The sequence below is a fragment of the Oratosquilla oratoria genome, chromosome 6 (genome assembly GCF_046742065.1).
Source record: "Oratosquilla oratoria isolate Oo_2021 chromosome 6, ASM4674206v1, whole genome shotgun sequence".
Classification (NCBI taxonomy): Eukaryota; Metazoa; Arthropoda; class Malacostraca; order Stomatopoda; family Squillidae; genus Oratosquilla; species Oratosquilla oratoria.
In genome coordinates this window covers 79,194,993-79,216,045 of record NC_134782.1, presented here as the reverse complement: position 1 = coordinate 79,216,045, position 21,053 = coordinate 79,194,993, and the positions used below count along the sequence as shown (strand labels likewise).

Here is a 21,053-nt window from a genome sequence, read left to right as displayed (position 1 = left end):
TGCTAGGTCATTTGACAATAGAAGTTGACTCATCAATTGCAGTTACAACTACATCTCCCTTAACTATGTCAGATTTTAAATATACTTTGTGAAGTGGGAGTTTTCTAATTTCTTGGCAGTGGGAGAGATGCAGGGATGACCCATCATCCAGGAGGAGCCAAGATGGAGGGAGTGGGTGGATGGGAGTGGAGTATATGGAGGTGGAATGGGTGGGAGTGGATTTTATGCCTTTGTTTTTTGGCTGCCTCTCTTGTAAGGGGGGAAAGCCTTTGGTAAATGTATGTATGTATTTACCTAGTCGTATTTTGCAGGAAAAGAGCTATGCTTATAGAGACCCGCAGTTGTATCTTTCTGCATCCATTTCTTTCTTAAAGTCATGTATAGTTTTAGCACTCACTGTTTTCTCTTTCAATTTATTCCATATATCTATTACTCTGTAGAAAGTTATTCTTTTTCAGATCTCTTCTGTAACTGTCCCTCTTAAATTTCTTCTTGTGTCCCCTTGTATTTCCTCTGTCCCACCTAAGCAGATCATCCCTTTCATAATTCTATAGATGGTTATCAAATTGCCTTTTTCTTCTTTGCTCCAAAGTTAGTAGGTTTAGTTTGTCCAATCTTTGTTTGTATGTCAACATGCAAAGTGTTGGTGCTGTCTTTGTTAGTGGTTTTTTTTTTTTTTTTTTTTTTTTTTTTTTTTTTTTTTTTTTTTTTTTTTTTTTTTTTTTTTTTTTTTTTTTTTTTTTTTTTTTTTTTATACTGGGTGTCCATAGTGACACTGCATACTCCAATCTTGGTCTTATCAGTTTAACTAGTATTTTCTTCACCATTTCCTTGTCCATGTAGTCAAAGGCCACTTTCAAGTTGTAGGTTTCTCCAACTATATTGTTTACATGTTTGTCTGGTGTCATGTCATTTGAAATTATTACTCCTAGGTCTCTTTCTGAGTTTACTTTTGTAACTTCTTTTGTTCCAATTTTGTATTGACCGGATATTCTATTTTTGCTTTTTCCAAATTCCAATATACTACATTTTGTTTATGTTGAAATTCACTAAGTTCTTTTTACTCCAATTCCAGACTATGTCTAGATCTCCCTGAAAAGATTTGTAATCTTCTTTGTTACCCACTCTCTTCAATAGTTTCGCATCATCTGCAAAGAAGTTTATATAGCATTCAATTCCTTCATCCATGTTGTTTATATAAATAGCAAACATTATTGGAGCCAACACAGAGCCTTGGGGTACTCCACTTATCATGTTTACCCATTTTGAGTTCTCTTCTCTAAGTATCACTCATTTTTCTTCCAAGAAGTTTTTCATCCATTCTAATAATTTTCCTTGTATTCCACCAATTATTTAAATTTTTCTTAGTAGTTTCTTGTATGGTACTTTGTAATAAGCCTTTTGTAGGTCCAGGAAGGCACAATCTGCCCAGCCATCTCTTTCTTGTACAGGTAAACGTCGACTTACGATGGCATTAGGTTTCGATAGAGCCATCGTAAGACGATTTCATCGTAAGTCGATCCCCAATTTGTGTATCACTGTTCCGTGGTCACTGTACCTAGCCTACCTGTATATTAACCACCAGAGATACTGAATATAGCCTATTAAACATGTACAGTAGTTTATTTAATTATTTTTATCCTTTTTACCATATTCAAACACTATAATATGTATTTTCAGTACGGAACTTAAATCTCGCGGGCAGCAGCCAATGCCAGCCGTACGACGTGACGTAATAATACTCGCATCATAAAATATAGTCACCGCTTATATCGACCGTTCTCTCTTTCACCCGCGAATTTTGAAAACCACAGAGAATGGGATTTAGGGCACATTTGAGAGAATGTAAAAACACAGGGGCGACTACAATAAATATAATCAAGATGCCGATATGGCAGCGTCGCGAATCCACTTGCTCCTCATGACGCCTACGTGTGCGGCACCGTATGGAAGGGGTTAAATTATCATATCGTCGTCGACATCGTAAAGTCGAACAATCATAAGTCGCGGCCATCGTAAGTCGACGTTTACCTGTATTATGTCTACCAACCTTGAGTAAAAGCATATTAAGTTTGTAGTACATGATCTTCCACTTCTAAATCCAAATTGGTTGGAGATTAATATTTTGTTCTCTTCGAAGTGTTTGGTCCATATATTTTTAATAACTGTTATGCATATTTTTGCAATTGTGCTTGTAAGGGATACCAGTCTATGATTTGTTGGATTTTCTTTATTTCCTCACTTATATATTGGTACAATATTAGCATTTTTCCAATCTTGTGGTACTATTCCTTCTTTGAGTGAGAAGTCAATTATCTTGTGTATTTTATCTGTGAGTTCGTCTATGCATTCTTTTAATATCCAGTTCACTATTCTGTTTAGCCCATGTGACTTTCTGACATCAAGTTTCCTTACTTGGTCCCATATTTCTTTCTGTGTCACCATTATTTCTTTCATTTTAGGATCCCTGCTGGTGACTATCATCCCACAATTGTGAGCTTTCATTACCTCAGCCATTTCTACATCTTCTGTGTATTCTTTATTTCCTTCACACAGTTTCACTATTTCATGTTTGTCTTTTAGTTTGTCATTTACATATCTGTGAAATAGCTTAGGTTGATCTTTGCATTTTGCTATTATATCTTTTTCATAGTTTCTTTTTTCCTCTCTTCATATGTCTATGTATTCATTTCTCAGTTTGATGTATGTGCCATTTAGTCTTTTTTTTTCCCTCTTTTCCATCTTTCCCAAGCATCGCTGCATTTTTTATTATACATATACCAAAGGCTTTTCCCCCTTGCACGGAGGGTAGCCAAAAAGAAAAAGGCATAGAAACCACTCCCACCCATTCCATTTCCTATATATTCCACTCCCTTCCACCCTCCTCCCTACCTCTTATCTTGGTACCTCCTGGATGACAGGTCATCCCTGCATCCTGTCCACTGCCCTGGGTCAGAAGCAGTGTCGCAAGACACAGCACATCCACAGCAAGGCTGCTTCATAAATTCAGCGAACCTCCCTCTCCGTCCCCTCATGCAGGAAAGGAGATGGGCTGCATCAAATTTTTTTCTCATACATACTTCCTCAACCCCCATTCCCTACCCACTCCCCCCTCATGCATCACTGCCTCATCTATACACAACCCTTCTCCATTCACCCCAATCTTCTGTCCTCTCCCGTCCTTCCTCCACAGACACTCCTCTCTTTTGTAATACCCCTTTCACCCCATCCATCCATCTCATCCTAGGAAGCCCCCTTATATTCACTCCTTCCACCTCTGCCTTCCACACTTCTTTTACTAATCTTTCTTCACTCATTCTTTCCATGTGTCCAAACCATCCTAATACTCTTTCATCAACCCTATCTCCCAGTTCTCTTTCCACCCCTGTTCTCCTCCTCACCTCCTCATTTCTCACTCTATCCAGCCTAGTAACCCCTATCATACTTCTCAGACATTTCATCTCAAACACATTCAAACTCCTTCTCTCTTCCTCTCTCATGTTCCATGTTTCTTCCCCGTACAATGCTGTTGGCACAATCACTCCTTCATACAACCTCCTCTTAGCATCCATTCCCAGATGTCTATTTCTCATTACACTTTTCAATCCACCAAGGCATTTACTCACTTCTCTCAATCTACATTCTACCTCCACCCCACTCCTCCCTTTCCTGTCACATTCACACCCAAGTATCTAAAACTATCCACTTACTGCAGTCTTTCACCTTTAATGCTCACTTCCAGCCTGCTGTCACTCTCTCCTCTTGTACATCTCATCACCTTTCTTTTGCCCACATTTATCTTAAGCTTCCTTCTTTCACACACCTTCTCAAACTCTGTCACTAATTTCCTCAATCCCTCCTCTGATACTGCTACAAGCGCAGTGTCGTCAGCAAACAACAACTGGCTTATTTCCCACTTTTCTCCATTTTCTTTAACCGTATCCAACCCCTGACCCACTACCCTTGCATTCACCTCTTGCACCACCCCATCCATGTAAAGATTGAACAGCCAGGGCGACATAACACATCCCTGACAAAGTCCCACCTTTACCTCAAACCATTCACTCTCTCCATTTCTAATCCTAACACAAGCTCTACTACTTTTGTAAAAACTCTTGACTGCTCTTAACAGCTTTCCTCCTATCCCATATATCTGCAATACCTCCCACAGTGCCTTACTGTCTACCCTGTCATAAGCCTTTTCCAGATCCATAAAAGCCCAAAAACATCCTTACCTTTTCCTATAGCTTTCTCACATATCTGTCTTACCACAAAAATCTGATCTACACAACCCCTACCTGTTCTAAACCCACACTGTTCCTCACCAATTTACTCCCTCTGTTCCTCTCCTAATCCTCTCAATCAAGACCCTCCTGTAAGCCTTCCCAACTACGCTCAACAAGCTGATCCCTCTGAAACTACTACACTCACACTTGTAAAGCGGAACTATACAGGCACTCCTCCAGTCCTCCAGCACTCTACCCTCTCTTAAACAAACATTAAATAACCTCACCAGCCAGTCCACCATATCTGTACCTCCTTTCTTCAGACACTCTGCAAGACATCCATCCAGACCAGGTGCCTTACCTGCTCTCATCATCTTAACAGCTGCTTTCACTTCATCCTTCCCTATTTCTCCTCCATTTTCCTCACTCATCACTCATTTTCTTAGCGATTCCCACTGCAACTACCTTTCCCTCCCTATCCTCCTGCACATTTAGCAACTCCCTAAAATACTCTGCCCACCTTCCTCTCACTGCCTTCTCTTCCATTATCATCTCTCCATCTGCACCTTTTGCCTTTTCTTCTCTACTTGATTCGCCTCCTCTTTCTCTTTTAATTTCCTTCCAAAACATCTTTTTATTGCTTTCAAAATTGTCTGTTATACTCTTACCCCATTTCACATCTGCTCTCCTCTTTGCTTCCTTTATCTTATGCTTAACTTCCCTTCTCTTTACTTTGTATCTCTCATACGATTCCCTCATCGTAATTTGTAGCCAATCTATGAATTCCTGCTTCTCTTCTACACCCATCTTTGCTTCCTCATCCCACCACTTACTACCCTTCCTTCTATTTCCTCCCGCCTTCCTTGTTCCACACACCATCTTTGCACACCTTATGACTACCTCCTTGAACCATCCCCATTCCTCCACTCCTAGTTCTACTCTATCCTTTACTCCCTCCCACTCCTCTTTCAGCTTCTTCTGATACTCATTCTCCTTTTTTTCCTCATTTAAGCAATTCACTCTAAGTACCTCCCAACCTTCTGCCCTTTTTCTCTTTTTCCACTTATTCTCCACTCTCAATTTACCTTACACCAGAAAATAACCTGATATTCCCCTACTCCCCTAAGAACATTTACATCCTTAACTCTTCCTACCATACTCCTGGTCACCACTATATAGTCTATTAATGCTCTATCTGCCATCCTTCCATCCACCACCCTCTTCCATGTGTACTTATGCTTGACTTTCTTCCTAAACACTGTATTTGCTATCATCAATTCTCTTTCAAGACACTTCTCCACCATCAAATCTCCACTACAATTTTTACCTGGAACTCCATACTTCCCAATCACTCTGTCTATTGGTTCATTTCCTACCCTAGGATTAAGGTCTCCCAATACAACTACATTGACATTTCTCCCTAATCCCTATATGCACTCATTTATATCTACCCAGAAAGCCTCCCTTTCCTCTATGCTCTTCTCACTACCAGGTCCATACACACTTACAAAAACCCACATCTCCCTTCCCAGCTTCACCTTCATCCACATCAACCTTGATGAAACCTCCTTCCAATCCACTACCTGCTTACTTATCTCTTCACTTACTAGTATAGCCACCCCTTTCCCTCGTCCCCTCTTCATTCCTGAGTACCTCCCAGCTACACTCCCAAACTCACAGTTGCCCCTTCCTTTCATTTTAGTTTCACTCAAAGCCAGCACATCCATCTTTCTTCTCACAAACATATTGCCTATCTCTTCCCTTTTACTCTCATCTGTACCACATCCACGCACATTAAAAGACCCAAACCTTAGGGTAATGGTTGGAAAACTCCCAGACCCTCTTATGCCTTTACTTCTTTTTTTAGGAATGTCCCCTTTTGGGGCTTCAGGTAGTAGGACTCGTAATCCCATCCCCTGTCCCATTTTTTGTCGCCTTTTATGACTCAAGTGGAAAGACTTGGTGGTAGCATTCTCTTCCCCCCACCACAGGGTCGGCAAAAATAGGAAATGAATACTCAGAGAAATGGTACAAGGTAATGGTAATGCAACCATTCCTCGTTTAACGACTTACTCGGTTAACGACAATGTGGAGTAATGACGGTCTTTATGACAGACCAATATTCGTTTAACGTAAATCTCCCGAAGTTACGATGTCGTGTACGATAAGTTGGCTGAGGCAAATTTGTATGATGTTATAAATGAACATGTACGGTGGATATAAGCTGTGAGGTAAAGTGTTCTGAAACTTAGGTCTACATTACCATCCTGCAAGCTGCAAAAACTACCTGGGGTACAGTATATACCAGTATTGGTAAAGTTTTAGTTTCGACCATGGGCACAATATAGGAATAGAAAATTAATTATTAAATTTGTAAATTATAATGTATCAACGTAATATGCAATTTTGTGAGCGGAAATAAAAAGATAAAAAAGGTGCTAAAACATATTTCGTAAGTAACGAAATCGTGTTGGACGAATGGTACGCCATGTTTGTCATGATAGATGCCGACGTCGAAGAAATGAAGGATGATAAATTCGTCTAACCTAAACTAGACTAACCTAACCTGTGTTTGATAAATCATTACCTGCAAATTAAATGCCATCCGGCTCATCCTCGTTGTCGTCGTCGTGAGAGACGTTGGCGGGCTTTTCAACCACTCTCAGCTTGCGGGGTATACAAAGTTCTTGCAGCTTGAAGGAATGCATGTATCTCTGCTCCATAACATTCCTTCAAGAAAATGTACCTGGCGAGGTACTGTCGGAAGTACAGTACCGAGGCCGTCAATTGACAGACGACAAGATGGCATCCCGATCCTATGCTACCGACTTCGTTCATTAGCATATTTGCTTGTAGCAAGGTATTTTTTATTTTTATTTCCGCCCACAAAATTGCATATTACGTTGATACATTTTAATTTACAAAATTAATCATTAATTTTCTATTGCTATATTGCACCCATGGTCGAAACTAAAAAAATACCCTGGTATTTAATATGGAATGTCAGCATACGCGGAGTTGGTCATACACAGTAATTTCAGGAACGTAACCACCGCGTTATTTGAGGGCTTTCTGTACTATCAAAACAGTAAATAAAGCTTTAATGTACTGTATAAAAGAGGGAAAATACACGAAAATAAAGATACATGTATTGCTGGACATTGTACATACAGTACATGTACGTATATGTATACACTTTCGCTTAACGACCAATTCTGTTAACTACGGCGATGCTGGTCCCAATTGTCATCATTAAACGAGGAGTGGTTGTGGTAATAGAAATGGTACAGGTGACAAGGGGTTGGGGGACAGCATAACGAAGGGATAGTCATAGTATAAATGTGTCATCATTTCTCTATGAACAGAGTTTTCCTCTATCACAGACAAAATGATATGTGGCTCTGGTCCGTCGGGGCGCCCCATATAGACCCTAAAGTATCAACTGCATGCTACTTTGCCACAATAACATGCAGCCAATACCCCAGATGCGGTATTATTATACCAGCACTTTATGTACTCCCTTTTCTATTTTTGCTTAGGCACATATTCCCTCTGTATATATTTCTTTGAAAATGCTCCATTTCTGTTCTGTCTTAATTAATCATCCTTCTCTATGTTTCTCGTTCCTTACCACATTTTGTTCCTTAAGTTCGATCTCTATTAGTATGTGGTCACTCTTTCCAATTGGTGTTTTATAGTTTATTTCTTCCACTATTTCAGGTTCAGAGATCAATATCAAATCTAGTCTTGATGGTTCTTCATTTTGTCCAAATCTAGTACAGTATTTTCTTTAACCCATTGCATCAATGTGTAATCGATGGTCATATCCAGTAGGACATTGCCTCTGAGTTCCTCTCCACCTCCCATTGTCAGTTCTTCCCAATTTATTTCCTTTGCATTAAAGTCACCCATAATTACTGTTTGTCCATCCTATTTATCAACCAAAGGTTGTATAAACCTTGTCCCACCATACTTGATTGTTTAGGACCTTTCAGTTTTGTCTCCGCAATGCCCATTATGTCGGGTTTCTCTATTGACAAATAGTCATTCAATTATTTTAATCCTGAAATCATACCATCCTTATTTGTATATGCCACTTTTAATTTTTTCTTCTCTGTTTTGGTTTAAGTTTCCATTTTTCGGATGCACCATTTTCTCAGTCTTAGATCCAGCACTCTCCAAAAAAACTTTTTTTTTTCCGTCTCAGTTCTTTTCTCGTTTTTTTCCTTGGCTTCTCAGTTCCCTATCTTTCTCTAATTCCTCTGCATTCATTTCCTTATTTATCCATATATTTTTGTAATTTTCATTGTTTGCTAATTTTGTCACTTTTGATAGTATTTCTTCTGCTATCATCTGTGTTCTTAGTTTGATCTTCATTGGTCTGTTTTTTTTTTCTCTTGAGTATGTACCCATCCTGTGTACATCATCGATTTCTGTATCTAGATTCTGTCCTTCATCTTGAACCGATTTTAGAATCTCCTTCGCAATTTCTTTATCTTCCTTTTCTCTTTGGTATTTGTGTACATTGTGTTTTTCATTTATACATTAAACCACAATGCAATTCTTTTTGTCCACTGTGTCTTTCACCCAATTTTCCTTTTCTTTGATCACCTTGATCACTGTTTCCTTTGCATTCTCTTCTACCTGCTGCTGTACTATTTCTTTGAATGAGATTTTTTGGCTTTCGTGTTCCTTTTTCCTCTTATTTTTTATTCTGTTTAGATCAGTCTCTTTGATTGATTCTTCCATTTTTTCCTTTACTGCTTTCAATTGTTCTTTTACCTCTTTCTTCAGTTCATCATTTGTATTTCTAACCTTGTTTTCCTTTCTTTCATTTTCTCTTTTTAATGCACTTAGTTCACTTTTTAGTTCATTAAATTCTCTTAGCATCACCTCGTTAGTTGTATGTAGGTGACCTCTAGTTGCAGAGCTTTGTAGTCTAATTTTAAATCAATCACTTCATCTGCTAAATTGTTAATTTCTCTATTTCGTATTGGTCTGCTAATCCTAAAATCTCTGTGTCAAAGGTTTTCTCCATTGTTTCCCCTTGCCTCCTAAATCCCCATGAGGACTCAATCCTGGATTCATCCAATCCTCTCTTTGTAGTTTCGTTGATTTATACTTCCTTATTGCTTTCCATTTTGTGCTGAACTCTTTACCCAAGAACTGGACCAGATACAAACCCTGCCGGTCCCACGAAAACATTGTTTTCTCTCCGAAATAACAACAAGTATTTACCTAGTTGTGTCTTATAGGAAGGGAAGCTATGCTCATGGTGTCCATCTCTGTATATCACTATATGTAATTTGCTCTTAAATTCTTGTATTGTTTTTTCACACTATTGTTTTGTCTAGTAAGTTCCATACATGCCTGACTCTGTGGGAAAAGATGTTCTTTTTCAGGTCTCTTCTATAACTGTCCTTTTTTAATTTCCTTCCATGTCCTCTTGTGTTTCTCTTATCCCAATTTAGTAAGTCATCTCTATCAAGGATTTCCACACCTCTCATAATTCTGTAAATGGTCAACAAGTCACCTTCTTCTCTTTGTTCCAGAGTCGGTAATTCTAGTTTTGACAATCTTTCTTCATATGACAGTTTTTATAGTGTTGGGGTCATCTTTGTAGTTGCTTTCTGGATTCTTTTAGTAAGTAAAAGCCATTTTTATTGATCTTAGCAAGTTTTTGCTGACAATTTTGTTTATGTTTGTCGGGGGACATATCTTTTGTGATGATCACCCCCAGGTCTTTTTCAGATCCCACTTTCTTTACTTTCTTTTCACCAATTTTATATTGTCCTGATATATATATATATATATATATATAACAAAGATATGTCGTAGCACATATGTAAAATAATACTGATGACCCACTTTCGGAGAAGAATAAGCGAAGATATAGAGATCTGTATATTTCGATCACTTACTGTGATCCTCTTCGGCAGATATGAGTTACAAAGTACAGAACAATGTGTATTTATAGTAAAGCAGTGAGGTAACATGAGGGGACGGGGCTCAGGTCAACACGCCCGGCACGCGTGACCTGAGCCACCAAGATTACAAAGGATTACAAAGGCAAAGCATGCCGACAGGAGACCTTTTGATCCATATCTAGGTCGGATGAAAAAAAAAAAAAAAAAAAAAAAAAAATATTAATAATAAATTAAAACTATAACAATGTAAATAACAATTAAAATACATAAATAAATGCATTGGTATAGTTGAATAACAAACAAACAGGTAAATAGTAAATGATAATAAATTGACATATAACTAATAATAAATGAAAATCAGACAGACAAATTATAACAAAACAAAAACAAATAATATAACATAAATTATAATAATTACAGCATCTTACTTAGGTATTTATCTAAATGATTCTTAAAGCTTCGAACTGAACTACATTGCACTACCTGTGCAGGAAGTTTATTCCATTCATTAACTACACGGTTGGCAAAGTTGTTTCTACCTACTTCCAAATTGAATCTATTTCCGGACAGTTTGAGACCATTGTTTCTTGTCTGATTCTCATTCAATGTGAAAATTTGGTCACTTTTGATGTTGTCAATTCCCTTTAAAATCTTAAAGACCTGTATCAAGTCACCTCTGAGTCTACGCTTTTTTAGGGAAAACAGATTCATGTGCTTAAGTCGATTTTCGTATGATTTATTTTTGATATTTGGAATCAGTTTTGTGGCTCGCCGTTGTACTTTTTCCAGTCTGTCAATGTCTTTAATGAGATTCGGTGACCATACGGAAACAGCATATTCCAAATGTGGACGAACTAACGATTTATATAGCTTGTTAATGAGTGATGGACTTTTGAAATCAAAAGATCGCGCAATCAATCCCAGAATCTTATTTGCTTTCTCAGAGGCTGAAATACACTGCTTGGATGATTTGAGGTCGTTACTGATAATTACGCCGAGATCTTTTTCACTATCCACTTTTGTTAACGAATTTCCAAATAACTTGTAATCGTACTTGCTGTTATTTTTACCTATGTGCATTACCTTGCATTTACTTGTGTTAAATTTCATTAGCCACTTTTCAGACCATTGCTGTAATTGATCTAAATCTTCTTGAATATCTAATTGGTTTGAGTGATCATTTGCCACTCCGCACAGTTTTGTATCAGCAAATTTGGAAACAGTAGATTTTAGTCCATGGTCTATATCATTTATATATACTATGAATAGAAGTGGCCCAAGAACGGAACCCTGAGGAACTCCACTTGCAACACTTTTCCATCCAGAAGTTTTTCCATTTAAAACAACTCTCTGTTTTCGACCTTTCAACCAATTACTAGTCCAACCTAATAGGCTACCACTTATTCCATGCAAAGCTAATTTAGTAAGAAGTCTTTCGTGTGGGACGGTATCAAAAGCTTTTGCAAAGTCTAGATATATTAAATCTATATTGTTTCTTTTGTCAAAATTCGAGACAACTGTGTTGTAGAATTCGAGTAAGTTAGTCACGCAAGAACGTTTCCGTCTGAATCCATGTTGGCTATCATTTATCAAACGGTTACTTTCTAAATGATATTCGATAGCATCTCTGATGATAGTTTCCATTATTTTTCCTACGATCGAAGTCAAACTAATAGGCCTATAGTTATTTGGTTTCTTTTTGTCACCTTTTTTGAATATGGGAGTAACGTTAGCTAGCTTCCATTCTCTTGGGACATCTCCGGATATGATGGATTTCTTGAAAATAATTTCTAATGGAACAACAATCTCATTTTTCATTTCCTTTAAGATTCTTGGATGCCAACCGTCAGGCCCTGGTGTTTTATTAACTTTGAGTTTGTCTATACACCTTTTAATTTTTTCTTTTGTTATATTTACCGTAGTGAGTAAGTTTACCCCAGACTTTTCACAGGTTTCAGTTTGGAATTCACTTTGAGGTGTTTCGTTTACGAATACCGAGCTAAAATAATTGTTTAAGAGATTACACATTCCTTCATTTGAATATTCAAGTTGACCGTCAGCAGATAATAGTGGACCAATGTGATTCCTAACAACCTTTTTATCTCTAATGTAACTATAGAATTCTTTGGGATTCTCTTTGGATTTCTCAGCGATGTTCATTTCGTATTGTCGTTTTCAGTGTTACCTCACTGCTTTACTATAAATACACATTGTTCTGTACTTTGTAACTCATATCTGCCGAAGAGGATCACAGTAAGTGATCGAAATATACAGATCTCTATATCTTCGCTTATTCTTCTCCGAAAGTGGGTCATCAGTATTATATATATATATATATTTTTCCAAATTCCAATATGCTACATTTCTTAATGTTGATGTCCACTTCCTATTTCTGACTCCATTCCCAAACCCTGTTCAGATCTCTCTGTATTCACAGTGTGTTTCAGTACTATCTTTAACAATTTTGCATCATCTGCAAAGAAACTCATGTAATGTTCCACACCTTTATCCATGTCATTCACATGGTAAACATTATTGGAGCCAATACTGATCCTTGTGGAACTCCACTAATTACCTCTTCTCAAGTATCTCTGACCACTACTCTCATTTTTCTTCCATGCAAAAAGTCCTCCATCCTTTTCAATAGCTTACTTTGGTTTCCAGTTTTCCTAATAGTTTTTGTAAGAGACTTTATCACAAGCTTTTAATAGATCTAGAAATCCACAATCAGCCTATCCATCCCTTTCTTGTATTATATCTACTAGTCTTAAATACAGAACAAATTTGTGGTACATGATCTTCCCTGTCTAAATCTGAATTGTCTCAGATTTAGTATATTGTTCTCCAGATGTTTTATCCATCTACTTTTTATAACTTTTTCACAAATTTTAGCTACCATGCTTGTAAGGGAAACTGGTCTATAATTTGTTGGGTCTGCCTTATTTCCTCCTTTATAAATTGGTACAATATCAGCATTTTTCCAGTCGTCTGGTATTTTTCCTTTGAGTGAGCAACTTAGGTTATATATTTTGTCTGTTAGTTCTTTACATTCTTTTAACCCCTTCCATACTGTGCCGCACACGTAGGCGTCATGGACTTAGATCTCAGTGGCAGCAGCCAATGCCAGCCGTACGACGTGTCGTAATAATACTCGCATCATAAAATATAGTCACCGCTTATATCGATCGTTCTCTCTTTCACCCGCGAATTTTGAATACCACAGAGAATGGGATTCAGGGCACATTTGAGAGAATGTAAAAACACAGGGGCGACTACAATAAATACAATCAAGACGCCGATATGGCAGCCTCGCGAATACACTCGCTCCCCATGACGCCTACGTGTGCGGCACCGTATGGAAGGGGTTAATATCCAATTTGGTATTCCATGTGGGCCATGCAATTTTCTGACATCAAGGTTCATTATTTGATCCATTATTTCTTTCCATGTTACTCTTATTTCCCTCATGTGGAGGGGGGGGGGTTCACTTCTCTCCCTTCATCCCAGTGTTGTATTTTTTCTCAAGTGAAAACAGACTTGAAGTATTTGTACATGACTTCAGCCATTTCTGTATCTTCTGTGTATTATGTATTCCCTTAATATAGTTTCAATATTTTCTGTTTATTTTTTAGTTTACCATTTACATATAGAATAGTTTGGTTGATCCTTACATTTTTCTATGTCTTTTTCATAGTTTCTTTTTTCTTCCCTGCCTATTTTTACATATTCCTTTGATTAATATATATTTCCACTGTCTAGGTGTTTTGTATTTTCTCCATCTTTTCCAAGCTTTATCTCTTCTTTTTTTTTTTTGCTTTGCTGCACTATGAAGCCAGCACTTAATATACAACTTTCCTGTTTTTGCTTTAAGACATATTTATCCACCCCTTCTTTGTAGATTTTCATCAGAATCATCTATTTTTCTTCCACTTGTATTTCTTCCTTGTAGAATTTTTCCCAGTTTGCTTTAAGAAAAAATGTCCTAAGTTTCTCAAAGTCTGTTTTACTATACATCACTCTTCCTTTTCTGTGTTTCTCATTTCTCTTAATATATATTTCCTCCTTTAGTTCTAACTCAAGTAGTATTAGTATGTGGTCACTTCACAATTGATGTCTTGTATTCAATTTTGTCTATTATTTCAGGTTATGATATAAATAATAAATCTAATCTTGATTGTTCATTATTTCTAAATCTAGTGTTTTTTTTTACCCATTGCATCATAGTATGTTCTATAGTCATGTTCAATAATACATTTCCCCCATTGATCATCACCTTTCACTGTCATCTATTCCCAACATATTTCTTTGCAATTAAAATTTCTCATGAGTACTGCATTATTTCCATCCTTCAGCATCTCATATCTAACATTTTGGAATAATTCTCTCTACAAGACCTTGTTTTTGGGGCCACATAAATCACTGCAAACTTTCTGCTTTTCATGTTGCTATCTTCAACTCTTATTGTGATCATATCTACCCTGTTCTCTCCATATGTAACTTTCATCACATTTAAGAATTTTCTTAACCAGGAACATGGCACCCCCACCTTGTTTCTCCTCCCTATTTCTAAGCCAGTGATTATATAATCCATGTCCAACACTAGTACTAGTGGACCCCTTAATTTTGTCTCCAGAATTCCCGTTATGTCTAGTTTTGCTTCTGATAGGTAATCATTTAGTTTGTTTAATTATGATGTTAGAAGCTCATTTTTATTTTCTATTCCCTTTTTTTTTTTTTTAAGGCTTCATTTCTTTATGTCTTAATTTTTTTTTTCTTTCCTCATCATTCATGGCTCTTTATCCATGTATTTTTATAATGTTCGTTTCTTGCTAAGATTTCTTGCGCTGCCTTTTGTGACCTTAACTTGATCTTTAGTGGTCAACTTTTTTCTTTTCCATTTCATATTTACCCATTCTGTGCACTTCCTCTATTTCCTTTTCTATTTCTTGCTCTTTATCTTGTACTACTTTTAGAACATTTCTTGCTAATTCTTTGCCCTCTCAGGAGCCAATTGGGTTATGTTTTTCCTTTAGACCATATATTACTATACATTTTTTTGTCTTCTGTATCTTACTAGATTTTCCTTTTCTTTAATTACCTTAATGACTGCATCTTCAGCCTTCTGCATTTGTTGATGAACTGTTTCTTTAAAAATTACCTTATCTTCTTTGTCTTTTTCCAGTCATTTCTGAGTTATTTCAAATAATCTTCTATGCTTTTTCCCACATCCACGGTCATTTTTTTTTATCTGTTTATCCACCTCTTCCCTTATGGTCTCATTATTTTTCAACTTCACATTTTCATATTTTAACTGAGCCAGTTTTTTAGTGCATTTACCTCTTCTTTTATTTCAGTGTTTACTTTTTTAAGTCACTTCCTTGTTTAACTATTCATCTTCTATAGATTGATAGTTTCTTGCTTCCATGATTCATTCATATTTCTCATGTCCCTCTCTGGGTCTATAACTACTAAAAATTCTTCTTTTATACCCACTAAATCCAGAGAAATTACTCTCATCACTATTATCAAGTAGAAACCTTTCCATACCTCTTGGTGATCTGAAACCCATATTTACATTTTGCTTTGCCCTTGCACCGGTGGATGGCTCTGGGTACATGTTTATATTGTAACACAACTGACGACCATCTTGGGGTTTCTCTAGCCCATCATCATTTTCTTCATTTTACTTCAATTACACACTATTTTGTAAATTAACCATTTTGGGTATCTATGAGCAGTCCCTTTCCCATATATCACACCATAGGTAATCTGTAATTGTATCACTGTTAAGACATTCCATTTTTAAAGTATTTTTCAGGAGCTCCAATTTATGCATGTTGTCACTGTGACAATTGACGTTTGTATTCTATGTTGTCCATAATGATATCCTTATTCAAGGAAGACTCATAAGGATTTGGTAATGTGTCAGCCAACACAAGAGTTTGAATAGCCCCTGTATCTCTAAGGAAGGAGGGTTCTGATTCACTATTACAGAAATTAGATATAGTTCCTTTCATCACAAAAGGAGCAAAACTGGGGTCTAGTATAGTTCTCAGTTCAGTTGGTGAATTGTGGGTTAGGACAGGAATTGAAGCTTCTGTCTTAACTATTGATGAGGAAGTGGGTTTGGACATACTTTGGGAGGACAATCTACTTTGTGAATTGGTCCTAGCTGGGCTACAGTAGCTAGTTGGACCAGGGGAATTATTTGAAACAAGCACTGGTTGATAATTAATTTTAAGTGGCCTTTTCCTACATTCAGAGAAAATTTGTTCAAATTTGTGGCAATAACTGCAAGTCGGAGTAAGACTGCGGGAACTATATCTGGGATAGATCATTTGATGCCTATCATCATGAAGTTGTCCTTTAAATTCTCTCTTGTTTGCTGACCTCACTTCTCCTATAAAAGTAGTGGGAGTGTTGTATTGTTTCTGAGTTGTTTGGGTGTAGTAAGTTTTGTTTTAGGTATTTTTTTTATTTATTTAATTTATCTATTAATTTTTTATTTATTTATTTTATTATTATTATTATATATATATGTATATATATATATATATATATATATATATTTTTTTTCAATGAGTATATTCATCTGCCATTTTGGCAGCTCGAGCTAGATCAGAAGGATCTCTTTTCTCAAGATAAATCCTAAGATCTTGATCAAGTTGTTTCAAATTGCTCTAGCCACATAACTTCTCTTAACCTATCAAATGTGTCTGTATTTGTGGCTTTCACCCACCTACCTCCATACCTAGCCATCTGGGAACTAAATTCTGTGTGTGTATCTTGGGGAGACTTCTTGAAATTTCTAAATTTTAATCTATGAGCCTCCAGAGCAAGTTCATATGGCTTTAGGACCTGTACTTTCACATTATCATATTCATTGTCTACTTTGTTTAGAGATGCATACACTTTTTGAGCTCTACCTATGAACTTTTTTTAAACGAGTAAACTCCAACAATTCCTATCTACTGCTTATTGGTTCAGAATTTTTTCTGTTTAAAGAAAACCTCTGGTTCATCTGAAAAATTTGGTAGGAGATTGTAAACTAAATCTTGAAAAAGATCTTTTTTCTCCTAGCATCTAACTCTAGATTGTATTTTGTGGCAGTGTTTACTAATTGAGCTTTTGTAGCTTCTAACATATCAATGGAGGGATTTTCCACAAACTGTTTTTCGAAAAACATTTTTCCACAAATATGTTATTCCAATGAGCAGTTTAATTGTTGCCTGTTTTTTTATTTATTTATTTATTTATTTATTTATTTATTTTTTTATCCTGGCAAAGGTTGGCAATTTTCTTGTCACGACTCACCTATGGGCAAGCTAGTTACAACATAAAAAAAAGAAAAGTTAGAGCTGTGCACAGTTTGGACAAATGACAAGAGAGTTCTGGCAGGATAATTAAACTCTTCATTTATTACACTAACAAAAATAACTATATAAATTAATATAAAATAATAATAACATATTACATATGACAAAATACATATACCAAATTTTTTTTTTTTTTTTTTTTTTTTTTTTTTTAAGGGAGGTAGCAAAAAAAAAAACAAAGGCATAAAAACCACTCCCACCCATTCCATCCCTATCACACTCCACTACCCCCCACCCTCTTCCCTCCATCTTATCTTGGCACCTCCTGGATGACAGGTCATCCCTGCATCTTGTCCACTGCCCTGGGTCAGAAGCAGTGTTGCAAGACACAGCACATCCATAGCAAGCTTCATTAAATCGGTGGCCCCCCTCTCCGTCCCCTTGTGAAGAAAGGGAGAAGACAGGGAGAAATCCCTTTGGGTTGCATCAGATTTTTCTCACACATACTCCCTCACCCCCATCCCCCACCCACTCCACCTCATGCATCACAACATCATCCATATACAACCATTCTCCACTCACCTGTCTTCTGTCCTCTCCCGTCCTTCCTCAACAGACATTCCCCTCTCCCCCAAAGCCCCTTTTACCCCATCCATCCATCTCATCCTAGGTCACCCCCTCATGTTCACTCCTTCCACATCTGCCATCCACACCTCTTTTACTAGTCTTTCTTCACTTATTCTTTTCATGTGTCCAAACCATCCCAATACTCTTTCATCCACCCTATCTCCCAACTCTGTAATATTACGAGAGTGTTACTTGTGCTTAGGTGCCGAGGGAGTGAGAGAGACTCAGGTGAGTTTGGTGGCTTTATTCTGGTTAGCGCGAGTGTCGACCTAGGCTGGGTCGGCGGGCAGGGCTCGGAGCCCTGCCCTAAACCTCAAAAGTGACCGCAAGCCTCGTATCGGGCACTGCTGGTGACAAGTACAGAAAGGAACTGGGTTGGACACCAAAACCTCATGCATACATTAAAGTAGCACACGACCCATCCTGACCGAAACATGGCTCGGCAGGGCTTAGGTTGTGCTTTCAAGAGGATACAAATGCATGTAGTACAGGCGTATTATAGACTTAACCTATACACAAGTAATATAAGGCCAAAGGCCAGCTATTTCTACACACTATATCCATTCCTGGTCCATCCCATTTCTGTGGCGGCGATGCTATAAGCCAAAATACTGCGTCGAAGCACATGAGGGGAACTTGTCCACCACAACTCCCTTTCCACCCCCATTCTCCTCCTCACCTCATCATTTCTCACTCTATCCAGCCTAGTAACCCCTATCATACTTCTCTGACACCTTATCTCAAACGCATTCAAACTCCTTTCTTCCTCTCTTATGTTCCATGTTTCTGCCCCATACAGTGCTGTCGGCACAATCACTCCTTCATACAATCTCCTCCCTTTCCTGCCACATTCACACCCAAGTATCTAAAACTATCCACTTCCTCCAGTCTCTCTTCCTTAATACTCGCTTCCAGTCTGCTGCCACTTTCACCCCTTGTACATCTCATCACCTTACATTTATCCACATTTATCTTCAACTTCTTTCACACACTTTCCCAAACTCTGTCACTAACTTCCTCAATTCCTGATCCTGCCACAAGCACAGTCTCATCAGCAAACAAAATCTGGCTTACCTACCACTTTTCTCCATTTTCTTCAACCATCTCCAATCCCTGTCCCACCACCCTTGCATTTGCCTCTCGCACCACCTCATCCATGTATAACTTGAACAGCCAGGGTGACAGCACATCCCTGACAAAGTCCGGCCTTTACCTCAAACCACTCACTCTCTCCATTTCTAATCCTGACACACACTCTACTACTCTCGTAAAAAGCTCTTGACAGCTCCTAGAAGCTTTCCTCCTATCCTGTATATCTGCAATACCTCCCACAGTGCCCTCCTGTCTACCTTGTAATAAGTCTTTTCCAGATCCATAAAAGCCCAAAAAACATCCTTACCTTTTCCTATAGCTTTCTCACATATCTGTCTTACAAAAAAATATTGATCTACGCAACCTCAACCTGTCCTAAACCCACACTGTTCCTCACCAATTACTCCCTCTGTTCCTCTCCTAATCCTCTCAATCAAGACCCTCCCATAAGCCTTCCCAACTACACTTAACAAGCTAATCCCTCTGAAACTACTACACTCACACTTGTCCCCTCTTCCCTTGTAAAGTGGAACTATATAAGCACTCCTCCAGTCCTCCAGCACTCTACCCTCTCTTAAGCAAATATTAAATAACCTCACCAGCCAGTCCACCATCACTGTACCTCCTTTTTTCAGACATTCTGCATGACATCCATCCAGACCAGGTGCCTTACCTGCTCTCATCATCTTAACAACTGCCTTCACTTCATCTTTCCCTATTTCTCCTCCATTTTCCTCACTCATCAATGTCATTTTCTTTGCACTTCCCACTGCAACTACCTTTCCCTCCCTATCTTCCTTCACATTTAGCAATTCCCTAAAATACTCTGCCCATCTTCCTCTTACTGCCTTCTCTTCCATTATCATGTCTCCATCTGCACCTTTTACCTTTTCTTCTCTACTTGATTGGCCTCCTCGTCCTCTCTTAATTTCTTTCCAAAACATCTTTTTATTACTTTCAAAATGTTTTGTCATACTCTTACCCCATTTCACATCTGCTCTCCTCTTTGCCTCCTTTATCTTATGTTTTACTTCTCTTTTCTTTGTACCTCTCATATGATTCCCTCGTCCTATTTTGTAACCAATCTGTGAAAGCTTGCTTCTTCTCTTCTACAACCTTCTTTGCTTCCTCATCCCACCACTCACTACCCTTCCTTCTATTTCCTCTCATCCTCCTTGTTCCACACACCATCTTTGTACACCTTGTCACTCCCTCCTTGAACCTTCCCCATTCTTCCTCCACTCCTAGCTCTACTCTATCCTTCACACCCTCCCACTTCTTTCTCACCTTCTTCATGTATTTCTTCTCCTTTTCTTTCTCATTGAAGCAGTTCACTCTAAGCACCTCCCTACCTTTTGTCCTTTTCCTTTCTCCATCTACCATCCACTCTCAACTTACCTTCCACCAAAAAATGATCTGATATTCCCTCACTCTCTCCCCTTAGAACGTGTACATCCTTAACTCTTCCTATTATACTTTTATTTACCACTAAATGGTCCATTAATGCTCTGTCTACCACCCTTCCATCCACCACCCTCTCCCATGTGTACTTATGCTTGACTTTCTTCCTAAACACTGTTTTTGCTATCATCAACTCTCTTTCTAGACACATCTCCACCATCAACTCTCCACATTTCCCAACCACTCTGTCTATTTGTTCATTTCCTACCCTAGCATTAAGGTCTCCCAATACTACTACATTGATATTTTTCCCTAATCCCTTTATGCACTCATTTAAATCTGTCCAAAAAGCCTCCCTTTCTTCTACACTCTTCTCACTACCAAGCCCATATGCACTTACAGAAACCCATATCTCCTTTCCCAGTTTTACCTTCATCCACATTAACCTTGAAAAAAACTCCTTC

The 21,053-nt window shown here is 37.9% G+C and overlaps 1 protein-coding gene across 1 annotated transcript in view; it reads left to right on the top strand.

The window, feature by feature from the left end:
• The window catches only part of trus (programmed cell death 2 like trus), a 211,577-nt gene that overhangs the window by 46,872 nt on the left and 143,652 nt on the right, over positions 1–21,053 (top strand). The gene's annotated exons all lie outside the window — the stretch shown is intronic.